Genomic DNA, 18748 nt, shown 5'->3' on the forward strand with positions numbered 1-18748 from the left:
AAAATCTGCGGATTTCTGCCTGCAAAGATTAAGTGTGGGTCTAGTCATGAGATCAGCCAGATTAGCGAGTACCAATCAAGTCATTAAATGTGATTATTGGGCGATACCAAATAGTTGATTAATTCCCAACTTCAATTCAAAGTGAATACGAACCATTGACGCTGACGCCAGCACCCCGGCTTTAGTAAATACTAAAATTAATAGCTTATTCTGCTTTACTGTAGTAAAAGACCTGTTTCTGTTAGTTTCATTAAGTTAAACTGAACATTTGTTTAATTTACTTTTATTAGCATTCACACGGACACAGAACGTACACGCACGTGTTAAAAATGTTGTGTAAAAAGGTCAAAAGTCTTGTTATAACCCCTGCTAAGGGCAAATTTTGACAGTGACAAACTAAACATATTCATAACCCAACAGGACATTTGCAGTCATGTCTAAACACGCATGTAAAATTAGTGAAGATGGCAATGTTAAAAATCATATTTGATATTTGCATCTTGTATATCTTTTTATTATAGCATTTAAAAATGCCTGAGAGTATACTGCACACACGGTTCATCCCGATGAGAGCGCTTTACTGTACATCAAACAGGACAGGTACGGAAGTCAGAAAGATTTGCTTTTAAAAAGAGACATGAAAAATGTAGGAAGGAATAAAGAGGGGCTTGGCTTTGCTCAAGTGCTGTCCACTTAAAGGCTGTAGTCAGACCAGTATGCATCATTTGATACCAGGAGGCTGTTATTCCCCAGAGCAACTTCAGGCTGAGAGTGATACAGAGAGAAACCACCACACAGCGTTGTGTCTTTGAACTCTTGAAAGGCAAGACTGGCTGAGAAAACGAGGATGAAGGCCCTTCCTGAACTGTATATTGGAAATATGAGTTGCTGACCTTATTTTCTGGTTTCTGCGAAATGGGCCAGTGGCCACGTGGCTCCGCAGGTGTAGGTGGTATTTTGCTGAAAACGAGCTCAGTTCTCAAGGGGATCGCGTGGAAGTACGTTCATAAACATTTACAAGCACTGTGGATGTGAAACACTAAATACTAATGAAAACGCATACAATTTGCTGTGTATTTCTTCTTAAATGTATAGTCCACCTCAAAAAAAAAAAAAAAATTCAGTTCATCTTTAGAATGCAAACGTTCGTTTCTTCTTCCTCTTCTCTTTTTCAATTAAAATCAACATGTCTGGGAGATTGGTTAACCAAAATGTCCTATAAATGATTTAATCTTTTTAAGAGATGTAAGATGATTAGATGTTAGGAATATGTAATATATTCCAAATTATCTACATATCGCGAATGTGCAAATTGCAATATATATATATATATATATATATATATATATATATATATATATATATATATATATATATATATATATATATATATATATATATATATATATATATATATATACATGGTTTGCGATAAATGAGTGATTAAGTTATAAAAGTAACTTAATGGATGTTGAAAAAATAATCAAGTCATGTTAATGGGATATTCACTTAAAACTGACAATTTCTTCACCATTTACTTTCTCTCAAGTGATTGTAAAATTTAATGAATTTCTTTCTTCTTATGAACATAAAATAAGATATTATAAGGAATGTTGTGAAAAAAGTCAATCGCTGTTTTTTTTTTTAAAAATTCTTCAGTATATCTTTCTTTGTGTTCAACAGATGAAACTCAAACAGGTGGAACAACTGGAGCATGAGTAAATGATGACAGGTTTTTAATTTTTAGATTTCAACTTTAGATGTGCTATCTCTTTAGGATAGCACACTTTCTTTATCTTTTATTCTTTATCTCTTTATCTCTTAGCAGTCAGTAGGCCTGTCACAATATCTGTTTTGTCGTATAATATTGCATCAAAATATTTAGTGATAATCAATATTAATGTCATTTTAATATAATTTTATGCTACGCTTTATATAATGCCAGAATAACAATATAATATCACAATGCAAGTACTCAAAGAACACATAATATTTTATTTTTAAGAATATTTATTATAATTACAGTAATTTTACAATTGAATAATTAAGCATTAGAATCAGAATGTGAAAACACATCCTAAATAAATAATAATAAATGTTAATAAAAAGATCTGCTAGCAGATCTACTTTCAGTTCTCAGAATCCTACATGAACTATACTATAGTAATATTATAGTATAGTAAATAGTGTTTTTATAACCATACTGACAGAGACAACTCCCATAGAGATAGAAATGTTGCACAATCAGCTAAAATGTTGCCAGAATATTTTTTATGTATAAGTTGTATACAGTTGAAGTCAGAATTATTAGCCCACCTTTTCTTTTTTTAAATATTTTCCAAATTATGTTTAACAGATTAAGGAATTTTTCACAGCATATCTGATGATGTTTGTTTTCTTCTGGAAAAAGTCTTATTTGTTTTATTTCGGGTAGAAAGGCAATTTTTAATTTTTTAAGAACCATTTTAATGTCAAAATAATTTTCCCTTTAAGCTATATTTTTCCGATAGTCTACAGAACAAACCATCACTATACAATAACTTGCCTAATTACCCTAACCTGCCTGATTAACCTATTTAACCTTATTAAGCCTTTGAATGTCACTTTAAGTTGTATAGAAGTGTCTTGAAAAATATCTAGTCAAATGTTATTTACTGTCATCATGGCAAAGATAAAATAAACCAGTTATTAGAAATAAGTTATTAAAACTATTGTGTTAAATAGAAATTGGGGAAAAAATAAACGGGGGGCTAATAATTTTGACTTCAACTGTATATTGCATTACAAAAAATGATTGAGGTCATGTCCATGTGTTGTGTGATTAAGTCGATAAATAATGATTATTGTGACAGTTCTAGAAGTAAGATGGTAAGTTGTAATTCCATTCAGTTTTTTTACATGTTGTTCTTGATGTTTTAGAAGTTGATTTAACGACACAAGTGGAGCAAAGTTTTGATATTTATTTATTAATATTATTATTATGTGTACTTTTGTTTTTGTTTGTATGATTTTTTTTTTTATCCAAGTCCGAATTTTAAACCCCCCTGAATTGTTAGCTTTTAATAACTCGTGTCTAATAACTGATTTATTTTATCTTTGCCATGATGACAGTAAACAATATTTGACTAGGTTTTTTAAAGTTACTTTTATACAGCTTAAAGTGACATTTAAAGGCTTAACTAGGTTAATTAGGTTAAATAGGCAGGTTAGGGTAATTAGACAAGTTATTGTATAACGATGGTTTGTTCTGTAAACTATCAAAAAAAACATCGCTTAAAGTGGCTAATAATTTTGACCTTAAAATATTTATAAAAAAATTTAAAACTGCTTTGATTATAGCCAAAATAGAACAAATAAGACTTTTTTTTCCAGAAGAAACAAATATTATCAGACCTGCTGTGAAAATTTCCTTGCTCTGTTAAACATCATTTGGCAAAGATAAAAAAATATATATATATATATAAATAAATAATTAAAACCGGGAATAATAATTTAGACTTTAGCTTATATTGCACAGCCTTATTAGAGAATAAAGGTTTTAATTGCATATACACATAGATCAACAAACAAATTTGCATAATACAAACTCATCCATGCGTGATGTGGTAACCAATCAGGTTTATTCTTGCATGTCACATGGTACGCTCCTGCAAGAACCAATGATAGGGTGTTGTTGCATGCCAAGCAGGTATAGTTAAGCTTCCGTTTATATTCTCATCAATGTTTGTGAATAACCCCTAAATTGAATCTGTCCATCATAAAGCAGTCACATCTCTTCAGAAGGCTTACATTTAAATTCGTAAAGATCATAATTTTTTTTTTAACTCTGTACAAATGTTTTGAAGTGCCAAAAATCTGTCTAAAATTTGCTTAAAAATATTTGAGTTCCTAATATGACTAAAAGTCTTTGGAACAGCATGAGGGTGAGTAAATGATGACAATTTTTCATTTTTTTTGGGGTGGAAATAGCTCTTTAATAACTCCACTGAATATTTCAAGCCCTCCTTAATGCCACTGATTTCTGTCTGTGTTTCTCTATTCTCTCTGTACTTCCCTCTGTCTTTATCTCTTATCTGTCTCGATATGAGAGCAAGGCAGAAAATGAATCCTGATCAAAGCTTAATGATGGGGCTGAGGAATGGGTCTGTCTAAGATAGATTGGGTCTCCTGAGGCGTACAGAATTAATCTGCTGTACCAGAATGAGAACCCGCTTTACACCCGGAGAGCCACACACGGTGGATAACGGCTCCTGAAGTGCTCCTGGACCCGTTCTGATCGAGACTGTGTTTGGTGCATTTCCCCGATAAGCCTTCAGCTGAGGTTTGAAGGTGGTTGTGTGGGTTGTTTGATGGAAGATGGTATTGAGAGCTAAAAACCGATAGAAATGGAGCATCTTAACACCTGCTGATAGTGGGTGTTATAAGATCAGTGCTTATCTCCTCACAATGGAAAGTTCTGCTCAATTCACCAGTGCTCTGTTGGCATGGTAGTGTTATCTAAGATTCTATGACAGTTATTTCACTGTGTTGTATTGTTGAATATGTATCTTCATGTCACTGATATGGCTAGGTGATATGTAATATATCGGTTATTTATCATATTCATTTGGGTTACCAATAAGGCTGCACTATTCTGGCTTAAATGAGAATCGCAGTTTTTTTTTTTTTTTGCTTAAAATAAAGATCACAATTTTCTCACAATGCTGTAGATGTAAAATAAAGGTTGACATGAAGAGGCTATTGTGATTGTTATTCTCAAACATATGATAAAAAAATCTATTATGATATTAGGCCTATGTGTGTAAGTTGGTTAAAGTGCTCTATTTTGTGTAGACATGGAACAGTGGACTTAAATAGACTTTAAATTTGTCCTGGTCGTGCACAATAAAGTGATTACATCAGAATACAACTGTTCATAAATCTGAAGTGAATTAATAAAAAAATTATGTTAATAAATAATTATGTTTGAGACATTTGCTCAATATTATCATCATCAATATTACATTTGCTCAATATATTGTCATTGACAATATTATCAGATCATTTTTTTACTGGTAAAATGTGACATTTGTCATTATGGGATTCCCTCTTGCATTGTATTTAACATTATGTACACTGTAAAAAATTTGACCTTAAATACACAGTAAATTACTGGCTAATAATTGCATTACTTTCACAGTAAATTACTGTATGTAAATTCACAGTAAATTATTGTGAGGTAGTTCACAGTAATTTACTGTGGTTTTGTCACATTAAATTATTGTGAAATTACAACCATATATTGTAACTTTACAGTAGATAATAAAGTCTGTTACTGTGATTTCACAGTATTATCTTGTAGAATTAACTATATTTTACTGTGAATTTGCAATATGATTACTGTGATTTAGCAGTAGGTTGCAGTTTAAATACCTGATTTAACTGTAAAGTTACAGTTATATCCCGGATTACTGTAATTTAACAGTTTGGTGCTGTAAAATTTCAAAGCAAATTTAGGTCACACAAAAATGAAAATTCTATCTTGATTTACTCACTCTCAGGTTGTTCCAGCTCTGTTAAAAATGATTTTTTTGTTAAACACAGGAATAAAAATATCAAATATTCCCCCTTGTGCCTAAACAACCTGAAAATGCGTAAATGATGACAGAATCTTCATTTTTGGGTGATCTGAGAAGACTCTAAAATCAAAATAAAAACAAACACACATACATTTTACAGATTTATTTAACAGCTTAATGACATCTGTGTAAGCATTTCAGAAAACTTTCAAAAGGTGAAGGTGAAGCCTCAAAAAATCCTAAGAACATAATAACAAAAAAATCTGACATCATATGTAGCATACATATAAAAAGCAGTGCTTCAGAGTGCGCTCTCCCTTTCTCATATATATATATATATATATATATATATATATATATATATATATATATATATATATATATATATATATATATATATATATATATATATATATATATATATATATATATCATGAATCATTTTCCTGATAATTTTACACACTTGCTGGTTGATGTGTCTTCTCTGCTTCTTTGACTTCGTCTGTCTTCCATCTCCAAACTGGTGCCCAAAAAGCACCTATAAGCAAAAGGGCAGACAAACAGTTAGCTTCATACAACACTACTGGGACACTACTGCTGCACTAGAGAGCAAAATTACTGTTAGCTCAGTTTGAACATGCTGACAATACTGTAGCTCAGTCAAACTGCAATCATTTAAACAAAAACATCTGAAAAACATTTCCATCACAAACACACATTCAAGAACAGTCTAACAACAAATAGTGGTTTTAATGACCTAGGCAGAGCATTTTAAAACAGTTGATCTGATTTACACCTTCTGTTTACAGACTATAATCTAATGCTGGGTTCACACTTATTGCAAATTGAACACGTACATCATAGCACTTGTTCTTGAATACTAGCAGGATGTTTCTTGCATCAAGCTAATTTTTCATGATTTGAATATTAGGAAAATTTTGCAAAAAACTTGATTGAAGTGATACAGCACTTGTGTATCAAGTTTTTTTTGGTAAATATTCCAAATATTTTTCAACGTTTTTTGAGTTTCACTTAATTTGTGCTTCCCAGTAAAAAATTCCCACTATTTATGCATTTGCAATGACTTGTATGTAATCCACTCACCTGAATAGGTAACTTCACATATGGTATAAGAGCCCCATCCTTTTAAAGACAGCTTTCCCTCTGGTCTCCAGCACAGACAAACAAATTGAGTCTGCAACACGGCCCTTTATAACAAGGGGACAAGTGGAGTCATGACTTGTGCTCCTATACATTCCTTGTTTAACCCCCCGAAAACAAGCCCTCAGTTACAATATTTATTGTAGACATTACCTTAAATTCCAGAGTGCAAAAGGCATCTTCAGCATACTTCAGTTTCAGACCAGATCCAAAGTCAGTCGTTAAATCCAGGTGAGGTCCAATGACCACTCGACCCTCCAAGGAATAAGACTGTTTGTTTGATGTTGCACTGCTGGGGAAAGAAAGAGTAAATTAGAGATGTTTGTGAATAATTACATTTGTTTGTAGAAACAAAGTTGACATTCCATGCTCTGCCTATTAAAAACCAAGCAAACAAACAGACATGCCCAGTAAAATTGCTAATAAAAATAAAAACTATAGTTTAAAAAAATCTTTGTCTAATATTTACTACGACTGGAAGTACTGGTGGAACTTCTGGAAGAAGAAAAAGAGTTTGTACAAGAAACTGCTCACAACACATTTGTGAAAAACCTGACATTTAAAAATCTAATAAAAACGAGGAAGGTTCAACATTACCTTTAATAATCAAGAGAGGGGTGATTGGCATCAGTGTTTTAACATCAGTGGCTGTGGCTGCAAAAAAATATGAATATAATAAGAGTAGAATAAGACTCAACCTAACACGCGCGCACACACACACACACACACACACACACACAATCTATATATAAATATATATATATATATATATATATATATATATATATATATATATATATATATATATATATATATATATATATATATATATATATGTATATATATATATATATGTATATATATATATATATGTATATATATATGTATATATATATGTATGTATATATATATATGTATGTATATATATATATGTATATATATATATATATATGTATATATATATATATATGTGTATATATATATATATATATATATATATATATATATATATATATATATATATATATATATATATGTATATATGTATATATATATGTATATATGTATATATATATATATATATATATATATATGTATATATATATATATATATATATATATATATATATGTATATATATATATATATATATATATATATATATATATATATATATATATATATATATATATATGTATATATATATGTATATATATATATATGTATATATATATATATATATATATATATATATATATGTGTATATATAGGTTTAGATTGTGAAAATGAATTTAGGTTATATTTGTGTGGTCAGAATCACCTCACACTTCAGCTATTATCAGGTACACCTGAACACCAAAAAATAAAATCTACAGTTAGTGACACTATACAATTAGTTCTCATTAGTAAATGTTAGCAATGCATTAACACCAGTGAGAAATATACAATATGTACTGTGTTAGTTTAAAATAATACAACTGAATTGTATTACAAGCCTCATTTAATAAAACAGTTAAGACTTGTTTCATAATGAGTTTAGTTTATTTAACTAACTTAACGTTAACGTAACAGTGAACAAAATTAACGTACATGATGGTGACTAACCGTAACGTTAACTTAAGTGAAAGCCAGAGCTTACCTTAACGTCACAGTCATTTCACCTTTACTTCAGTCTTGTACTGAAACAGAAAATGCAGTTAACAAGAAGTTAATTAAAGAAAATTCCCTTTCTTTTTTCAGGAACTAACGTTAACGTTATGCTATGTTACCTCAGAAAACACTACAATCACCATCTGGCGTCGTTAATTTCTTGTTTAAAAAAAGGCGCGCTTAAACCCTGTATGTGCGAGTACAACCAAAGTACTCGGTAAATTCCAGTAAAATGACATGCACTATACAGAAATACACATACAACAATCATTTAACGGACAAAAGTCACATTTTAACACTTACCGAGGATGAATTCGTTGGGTGAAGAGACGACGCAGGCGTTGTCTGTGGTGATGGCGCTTGTTTGCGGTCGAGTCGAGTCAGTTCTGTTCAATGAATCGGCTCCTTTAAGTGAACAGTAAAGAGTCGAATTCGCCTGAAACCGATTCCATTTTGCATAATATTGTAAGACGCAGACATATAATTCATTAATATTTCATCATATTGCTTGGTTCGTGTACTGTTTGTACACAAATTGCATGTTGATGACTATGAGCTTATGAACACGTCTGATAAAATATCTGAATCTGATTCAATGTCACACGAGTCCTGAACCGAAGCAGTGCAAAAGTGATATATTCATTGAAATATAAAGTTAATTTTTTTCTTCGCCATTCAAAATATTACATATCTCTGATTTTAACAATAAGAATAAAGTTCGTTTGGAGTGTATTAAGAATTATTATTTTTTCCTCCCAGGATTCATTTCGCACCAAGCTGCATCAAGCTGTAATGGTGGATGAGAAGGCACATAATATTATAAATATTGCTTTTAATATGTAATGAAATAAAGTTTTAACACTTTTTCATGCGAGAATGTAGTTCTTCAAAACCAAAATCTGTGGATTGTTAGTAAAGATTGTGTGTAATTTTAAGTGTGTTTTGCCGGTAGCGGAGATCTATGACCTCCAGGCGGTAACGGCGCTCATTACTCATGTATCCGCCGAGAGGCGCCTGTCTTCAGGCTAGACATTGGGACAATTGCCCCGTCTTCGATGGCTCTATATGCGTCAGAAAATGAAGTTTTAACTGTTTTTCATGCTAGAATGTAGTTGTTTAAAACTCTAATCTAATAATATTATTTCATATTCTATGTTAACTGTAAAAAAAATTAAATAATGGTGCAGTACAACCAAAAAGATGTTGGTAACCAAATCGTTTTGGGGGCTATAACATTCTGTTATTATCTGTTAAAAGTTAATTTGTATTCATTTCTACGTTGAATTAAAAAAAGGTTTGAATTTCTATAACTAACGTGCAAAATATATAGTCTTTTTCACAGTAATTTGCTGTAATCATACTACCTGCCGTAATTTCACAATAAAATTATGAATACAACATATTACTGTGAATTTTTCAGTTAAATACTGTGAAGGGATACTAATGTAATTTACTGTGAAAAATTACAGTAACTTGTTGTGAAAACCTGGAAATTTTTTACAGTGTAGGTTAGAGTAGTTGTACTGACACTGTTAACAATAATAATAGGCTAATCATATTAACCTTGACTTTACATCTACAGAATCATGAGAAAATTGTGCTCTTGATTTTAAGCAAAAAAAATTGTAATTCACATTTTTTGCCAGAATCATGCAGCCCTACCGCCTTTATTAAGTTTGTGTGAGGGGTCGAATCAAGATCACAATCTTTTCTCGATTAATCGTGCAGCCCTAGCTACCAGTATGACTAAAATGTTTGAGAAAGATGGCTTTATATATTTACATATTAATTATAAAGGGAGAGTTTGCCTGTCATTATTTACTCAGCCTACACATATTGCAAACTTGCATCCATTCCTACTATGGATGTTGAATGTTTTGTACATGCATACCATCTGTAGTGGTCAGCAGAACAAAGAAACTTCTGAAGGTTTGGAATTACTTGGGAGTAAAAGGTGATTTTTAATGTTTACTGTAAAAACAAATTTTATAGTTTGCATTCACTGATTCAGCACTGTAAAAAAATGCAGGGTTCCACACAATTTCTTTATGTTGTCCCAACACAAACCGATTACGTTGAATTAACCGTTTTACAAATTTAAGTGGATTTAAGTGAACATAAACCAATTAGGTTGTGCCAAAAACAACTTTAAGATATGGAATGTGCATTTATATAGCGCATTTATTGTGTATACATCCAAAGCGCTTTACAATCATGAGGGGGTTCTCTCCACACCACCACCAGTGTACAGCATCCACTTGGATGATGTGACGGCAGCCACAGAACAACGGTGCCGAGTGGATAGTGTCAGGGCTTAACATTAACTTTTTTGATCACCAGCCACTAGTAGTGGCTAGTAGATTTCCAACATTACTAGCCACTTGCCATGTTCACTAGCCACAATTTTGTTGCTTGGAAAATATATTTTAATAAATGTGACTTTGACATGCTAAAATGACTTGATTTAGATCTTGTGTTTCCACATGCCTCCTTATTTTTTTTCACTGTTTGTGTGTGTTTTGTGTGAGCTTGCTCACTGTGCATGAGCAAATAGGTTGTGTCGCATTGCAATTGGTTTTTATTACACATGACTTTTTTCAGGGCTCAAAATTTAGGATTTGCCAAATTTATCTCTGACCGCACCAAAAAAAAAAAAAAAAATTCTTAGCCACACATTTTAAATGTGTCAAAACAAGCAAACATATAGCTGTATACATGCACTTTTTATTCGACAAAAATTTTTTTTTTTTTTTAAATTGACATTTAAAAAGATCTATTGTCATGTATCTAAAATATGCACAGTAATCTGTCCTGGCTAAAGGTCCCAGATCAGCGGTTACTACACATAAATGGGAAGTTAATCTCGTATTAAAGCAATGTTATTGCAAAGGATGATGATTAAACCATATTAACAAAATAAATGTAAGCAAAAGAAAGCAGGTGAAACATACCATGAGTGATAATGAAAGGATGATCACGTGCCTGAGAATAATTCAAACGAAAGCAGTGACTGCTGCTGCTGCTTACAAAAGGTTTGCTGCTTACACGAGCATCGCTTTTTGTCCAGTCTATTTCAAAGAGAACCGATCGCACCATTTGAGCTTCCTCTACACAGCTGTTTCCCGCAAGTAAACGGGAGCGCGTGTACGCGTTTTTTAAAAGTCGCGCATCACATCACCTGTGCGCGCGAGTAATCATCCTTTCATATGGTATTCACCTGCTTTTGCTCATGCATACACAGTTATTTTTTTCAGCATTGTTGCTTCTCGGCTCTAAGATCAAATTTGCACGCATATTGGGCCATCCTTATTGTCGGAACCTGCTTTAAGAAAACTACAATGTAAAAATTATTTCCAATCTGCCAAAGTGGCTATTTGGAGCGGTTGTCTAACCCGGCAAAGCTGAAATCTACCCGCATTTGGCGGGTTGGCGGGTGTTAATGTAAAGCCCTGGATAGTGTTGTTTCAACTCCCTTTAAATAAGTAGTTTGAACAAGCTGCAAAAGTTATTTTTATTTTAAGTGAGTGATCATTTCCAGGCACATGAGATTAAGCAGTTACATGTAGGCCGCCATCATTTAAGGAAGTCCTTCTCTGCATTTTACATGGTTGAAAATGTTTTGATGAATAATATTTTAGGATATTTTCCTGTCAGTAGTATGTATTGTCCATTCAAATAATTCACATCCATATCAGCATTTCATGTCAAACATGGCATGGATTTTAAGTAGGGAGGTAATGAGACCCGTATTTGTATAAAACCGTTCTGTACCAACGTTTTGCACGTGATTATTTAAAAGTGTATATTTGAAAAATAAAAAACCTAAAATATGTTCATTATAATGTTCTCTGCATTTTGCCCCTCCCACTCTCAAAGAAAAAAAAGCAACTATTCCTTTCAGGCATTTGCTGGATGAGCTCATTGCCAGTATCAGTCTCAACAGTATCATGAATGCATTTAAAAGAACATGCTTGCGGTGCATGTCCTCCAAAGTTTCTTTAAGCCACTGAAAATGCTAGAGCATTTCTTTGCAAAAATCAAGGAAATTTCTTTCTTTTTGCTGTATCCACTTGTTAAGTCGTGACATATTGGTGTCGGTGATGTATTGAATACTGTTTCCTGGTCCAAGCCGCTACTCATTTGAATTAAGATAATATTTGTTTTTTAAATTTGCTTGTTTTTTTTTTTGTATTTTATATAAAATCATGGTGTACACAACAGTCTCTGGAATACCAAAATTGTAACCAATAATAAAAAAATGTATCACTTTCTGGCCATCGGATATTAGGCATGGATATATATATATGTATCATGATTTTTCCAAACCTTCAATTAGTGTGTGTTGCTGTAGGAGAGTAGGTTGTGTTATGTGAGAGAGTGCATTAGTAACAGATTTTGTTCAGATCGTTGTCTTGTTTTAACTAAACAATCCTGTAAAGTGCTTTTTAATAATTTATATTTCTTTATTTTTATTTTGTCACTTTCGCCTTTTTGCTGGATTTTTGTTCTTCACTTTGTGTAAAATAAATCACTCTTCACTTTAACTAGCAGCTTCTGTGACACTTTTCCTCCATCTGCCTGGTCAATGGTTACAACAGCGCTATGTAAATGTTTATTATTATCTTTAGTTGAGTCTTCCAATACAGTTTGATAGAGCGTATTTCTAAGTGTTTAAATGTTTAAATGATTTGTTTGTTTGTTTATTTATTTATTTATTTAATTATTTATTTATTTTCTACACAAAAATGTGCATGTTCTTGATGACTATTGTTGTTTGGTTGTGCACTTTATGGCTGTTAAATTGTTTCATTTTTCATTCATCCTGTATGCATCAACAGTAAGTACCATAACATGTTAAATGTGATGGAAAAAAGTAAAAGCTCTGCTATGTCCTTAAGGTTTACTTGATTCTAACTCTATTACACAGAGATTATATAATGACAGCATAATATCACAAAGAATATTCCACCTAGAGGTTGTAGGTGGGTTCACATATCTGGAAATAATGAAATTTCTCATGAAAACAAGTGGATTGAGCTAAACATGTTAATGCAGCCACACTTTGATTCACCCTCGACTGACTGTGTCTCAGTTGGGATAATGAATTCAGACAAATGTTGACATGCTCCTAATTGTATGTTTGACATTATGAGCCTTCCGTGAAATCACCTAGACTCTACTGCAGCTTTGAGAAAGCCTTTCTAACAGAACAGACTGCAGGCGGAAGAAAGAAAATGTGAGAGGGGGCCAATGTTTGCAGGCTGAGATTTGTAGGTGAATCCATTATACTGGAGCGTTACCACACACATCAGGTTTCTGGACTCTTAATGCGATGCAGAGTGTTATTGGTGTTTACTGTCATTAGAAAGACCCTTTGCTCTCATGTCCCTCGCAAGTAGCCATTAGTGCCTACACTTTCTCAGCTCACACACATCCCTGTTTGCAGACTAGCCATTTAACCCCCGCATCAAAAATGTGCACATCAGCACTCAGTAATACTTTACTGTAATTACAGCTCTTATTTTCTGGTACAACAACTTTAGTGGTCATCGCATATATCTTGTAAGCTAATGAAGCACTATGATGTAAAAGTGTGGGTTTATTTTTTCAGCATTAAACTATGCAGTAAGTATAGCATTTAATTGAATGCAGATGAGGCTTCAGACTAGTATTTGATATCTGGTGTCATCACACATAAAATATTAATACTCTTAAATTTTTGGTTAATGAAATGCATAGGTAACAGTAGTTTCAAATTGATTTGGTATGTGCACACTAGGGGTGTAACGGATCACAAATCTCATGATTAGGATGGTTCATTATGGTTTTTTAGTTATGCATTGGACCATTTTTTCGGATCAGCTAAAAAAGAGAGGAGACCAATGTCATTTGTTTTGCAGTTATTACAAAAACAGTCCTGCAATAAACTTTTTGCTTTAACAGACAATTTAGTACCTGCAATTTTATTAAAAATAACATGAAGATATAATCAGCTGAATAAAAATAAATTATATTTAGTACTGTGAAAAAAATCACTGTTACTACTACTGTTGCTGAAATGCTGAATTTAGAAATCTAACATTAGAATTTGTACAATTAATTTTTTTTTTGTCTCAGTTTCAATAAATGGTTCAGTTATTCACTCACAAAGCTTTATGTTTTATTGCTAGATTAAACATTTTTGAAGAATTATTCTGTGGCATATTTTTGAAAACTGGTTTTCACCACTTTTCGGTTAAATAATCGCTGCCTACAACTTTCATTTTTGGAATATTACAATTTTTATCTTTACCATAAACGTCCGTGGTTTTATGTAAACAATAAACTGTTATCCCAGTGTTATTTGACTGTTTGTAACTGCTTAACTACCTCAAAAGACTTAAGACTCAATCTCTTTTTTGATTTTTGCATTTTCAAATTTGAATGTTTATTTCAACACACCTGTACAGTACAAACTCTGTAGTGGTTGACTGAAATAAAAATGTATGATGGACCAAAGACATCTGAATTCATCAAATAAGATTGATGTCACAAGAAGCAATGCTTGATCAAAATGATCAAGCATAATTGTTTTTTTTCTTATCTTAGTCACAATGCTGCCCATTACAATTCAGTACAGGTGGCAAAAATGAACTTCACTGCAGCTGATTTTGGTGTGTAACAGGAATTCGTTTCGAGGAGTTTTGACTCCTAAATACATTTTATAAACTCATCATAAGCTTTCAGCTTTTTAAAATACCTATAAATACTGATTTAAAAATACATATTTTTCAGCCTTAAAATGTTAATGTGAATGCTAAGTGATGCAGAAAATGTTTCATTTTTAATTTTGATTGGGACCAATAACAAAGAGAACAAAACTGCAAGTGCAAACATACCTTTTTAAATAAAACCCAAAATAACCTGTAAGCCAGTTGGATGTAGTTTTTTTTTTAACTGTTAGCCTATTGGCAGATCAATAACTGATGTCTCTTTGAAGCTCTTCAGCTCTAATAATAGCCTAAAGATGTAAAAATACAAATGCACAGCCACTAAAATGGCTTAATAACAAAAAAAGAGTGCAACTGACCCTTTGCGAGACCTGTCCCCTCCATTGCTATGCCTGACAAGTTTGCGCTGCCAGCCATGATGCTGACACTGTCAGTTTGTCACTCCCTGGGGAAATTATGAAGAATTTCTGGAGAACTGACATGTTGATTTCAGACAGAAGCAGTTGAAAATGTCTGCATTATGCATCTAAAGATCTGGATGTGAAAGTGAATCAAAATTAAGTAAAAATAAAGGCTGTTAAAGCCAATACAGCTTGCAGGCTAACAATGAAATACAGCTGGTAGCTAACAACCAGCCAAATGAAATGAAGGGATTTCTAGATTTCTGAGCATTTCCAGATTAAAAGTAGCTAGCTAGATAACACTCTTAGTGGGGTTAACGAACATCATGCGTTCACTTGGAATTGGTTTTACGAAAACTGAATTTGAAATTATAAATGATTTTTTTTGTACACTCACAATAACACTTTTATTTTTACATCATTATTAAAACTACATTATTTGATTTGATTTAGGAAAATTTATTCATTTATTTATTGCCACAACTACATAATTTTACAGAATTTTGCTTAGTGAGCTCATTATAACATATATTAAAATTCATAACTAATATACTGTACTCGTACATAAATCCATTAATGCATATATGTCCTACTAATTACAGGGAATGAAATGAGAATGCATAGAGAGCAGAGAAATTAAAAGCATGAACAATTGTCTAATAAGTGCTGTTCAGAAAATGTGTGGACTTCATTTTAATTGCTCTTAGGCATCTGCCTGAAGGTAGAGTCGTGAAGAGATGTCTAGATGGATGCATTATTAAACCTTTCTTCTGCAAACATAAGACATTAAATCTCACCAATAGTTGAAAGATCACAGCCGGTATCAAATTTTCTTGTTGCTCTTTAATTGCTGAAGGTATTTTCACAATGTTGATCTACGATGACTTTAACAGGTATAATAACCAGAAAGCCTATAAATTAGTAGAAGCATTTCCAAATTTTCTAAATGTTAATGTTTGAAAATAAATTGCTTATTAAAGGGCACCTATGATGCCAAATCAACTTTTGGAAGCTGTTTTAAGATGTCTTTGCTGCAGCCTGCAACTTGATGAAGGCGATCATCAACTACGTAACAGACCTTGTAGCGCCCATGCTATGGTAACTGTTGGGTTTAGGGTAGGGGGAGGTGTAGGCGATTGTCAACTACGTAGTGGAGTTTGTACCACCCATTAAGGTAGCACCCATGCTAATGTGACGGTTGAGGTTATGGTAGGGTTAGGCATCGGCGATCATCAACTACGTAGCGGACCTTGTACACCCACTAACGTAGCGCCCATGCTACTGTAACTGTTGGGTTTAGGGTAGGGGTAGGCATAGGCGATCATCAATTTATGTAGTGGACCTTGTATCGCCCACTAAGGTAGCACCCATGCTACTGTGACGGTTAAGCTTAGGGTCCCACCCACCAAATTGATTGACATGCACGTATTACCATGCTACTCTGTAAAACTGCATATAAAAAAAGTGCACAGAACAGGATTTGCATAGAAACTGGGATTAAAAGATCTGTTCAGCTCTCTGTGATCAGCAGTTTAAAGCGTTTTTAAAATAGTGCATGCTTGTAATAAAGAAAAGACAGTAAAAAAAGACCATAAAATCACCATGTAATTCATAACTGCTGGAATCATGCATGTGGGAACAATGGGCGGGGAGAACCAGCTCATTTGCATTTAAAGGCACAGGTTACGAAAACAGCTGCATTTTGCTCTGAGCCCAATAGGGCATATTCTGCATTGTATAATAATAGTTTAATAGGTATTTTGAGCTGAACATTTACAGATACCAAAGACTTATTACGTCTTGTAAAAGGGGTCAAATAGGAGCCATTTAAGTCTTCAAGCATCTGCAATGCTGTTACCAATGCAACAATCTGTGTATTCTTAAAAGACATTTGTGTGCTTGTAGATTCTGTGGTGTAAAAATGCTTTTATTGCTGGCAAATCAAAATTAATCCCCAAGACAATTGTTGTACCCTAATACCCTATACAAGTTGGACTTTCAGGAAAATTTGAAAATAGAAAATGTTTTTTGATGTTGGGCTCATTTTAGAAAAAGTCATTTAAACTTAAAGATAACAGAACATCATTTAGGTTATTTTTTCTGCTGTTAAAATGGTCAGTCAACAGTATGGTAAATCAACAATAGGGTTAGTCACCTTAGTAATTTAAAAACTCAACAATACCAATGGTAGCTTACAATGTTTAATATGTATCATAAGCAAAAGAAATAGCCGCTCTTATCAGGCAGACAAATTGTTAGTGGCACAAGTGCAACCTCTAACAAAATTGAATCGCGCCATCAGCAAAATAATGTCTCAAAATACAACCATTAAGTCTGAGCCAGTGTAGTTTAGCAGGTGTTTTGTCTGACTTCCCCGGCCAGTCTCGCTGTCACCTGGCGAACGTTTCCAGGCCGTATATAACAATGGGCGAAGCAGTCCGAGATAACCTGCGTCGCCCCAGAATATCATTGTCTGTGTCACTGTATCCACCTGACCTCTTTTCCTTACAAACCCCTCCTGCTCTCTCTTTAGTCTAGTGTGCTTCACCGACTCAAGACCTAAAAAATCTTCTCTGTCTGTTTTGTGGCATCAGCTTATGTTACACTGTGGCTTGTATTTATATCATTAGTCTCTTGTACATTCTCCCACACTCTGTCCTAATAATTGGTCTTTATTGTACTTGAATAGCAAATCAGAATTGTTTGTTAATACAATTTTCCTTTCATTTGTTACAAAATGCTCCTTCCCTAAATAACCTACATGCTTTTATGAGAAAAGCCAGTAATTATGGTAATTTAATTCTCAGAGTCTTGAGTACATACTGTATGGCGAACGCTCGGTTCATTGAAAGCAGGACACATAAAAGTAATGGTTTGCAGTTATGTAATTATGGTGGCTTGAAAAGCCAACATACTGTTATCTCACGTAAACTTATTATGGTGGCTTGAAAAGCCAACATACTGTTATCTCACGTAAACTTATTATTAGGCTGGCTTGTGTAGCAAGCCAGACTACTGTTATCCTATTAAACTTATTATTAGGCTGGCTTGTGTAGCAAGCCAGACTACTGTTATCCTATTAAACTTATTATTATTATTATTATTATTAGGCTGGCTTGTGTAGCAAGCCAGACTACTGTTATCCTATTAAACTTAATATTATTAGGCTGGCTTGTGTAGCAAGCCAGACTACTGTTATCCTATTAAACTTATTATTAGGCTGGCTTGTGTAGCAAGCCAGACTACTGTTATCCTATTAAACTTATTAT

The 18748-nt window shown here is 32.9% G+C and overlaps 1 protein-coding gene and 3 long non-coding RNA genes across 6 annotated transcripts in view; 1 reads left to right on the plus strand and 3 right to left on the minus strand.

The window, feature by feature from the left end:
- Nucleotides 1–18748, minus strand: part of LOC141376109 (uncharacterized) — a 607180-nt gene that overhangs the window by 43929 nt on the left and 544503 nt on the right. The window lies entirely within an intron of this gene.
- Nucleotides 1–18748, plus strand: part of man1a2 (mannosidase, alpha, class 1A, member 2) — a 214567-nt gene that overhangs the window by 25356 nt on the left and 170463 nt on the right. The window lies entirely within an intron of this gene.
- LOC141376108 (uncharacterized) lies at nt 5999–7003 on the minus strand. Its single transcript, XR_012385309.1, has 3 exons — nt 6873–7003; nt 6663–6766; nt 5999–6096 (listed from the first exon to the last, which is right to left on the minus strand). It is a non-coding gene; the product is annotated as an uncharacterized lncRNA (long non-coding RNA).
- LOC103911637 (uncharacterized) lies at nt 8040–8750 on the minus strand. Of its 2 annotated transcripts, XR_012385311.1 has the most exons (4): nt 8672–8750; nt 8488–8555; nt 8358–8397; nt 8040–8067 (listed from the first exon to the last, which is right to left on the minus strand). It is a non-coding gene; the product is annotated as an uncharacterized lncRNA (long non-coding RNA). The 2 variants fall into 2 exon arrangements; XR_012385310.1 differs by lacking the exon at nt 8488–8555.

This window comes from Danio rerio, chromosome 9 (genome assembly GCF_049306965.1).
Source record: "Danio rerio strain Tuebingen ecotype United States chromosome 9, GRCz12tu, whole genome shotgun sequence".
In the NCBI taxonomy this organism is placed as follows: Eukaryota; Metazoa; Chordata; class Actinopteri; order Cypriniformes; family Danionidae; genus Danio; species Danio rerio.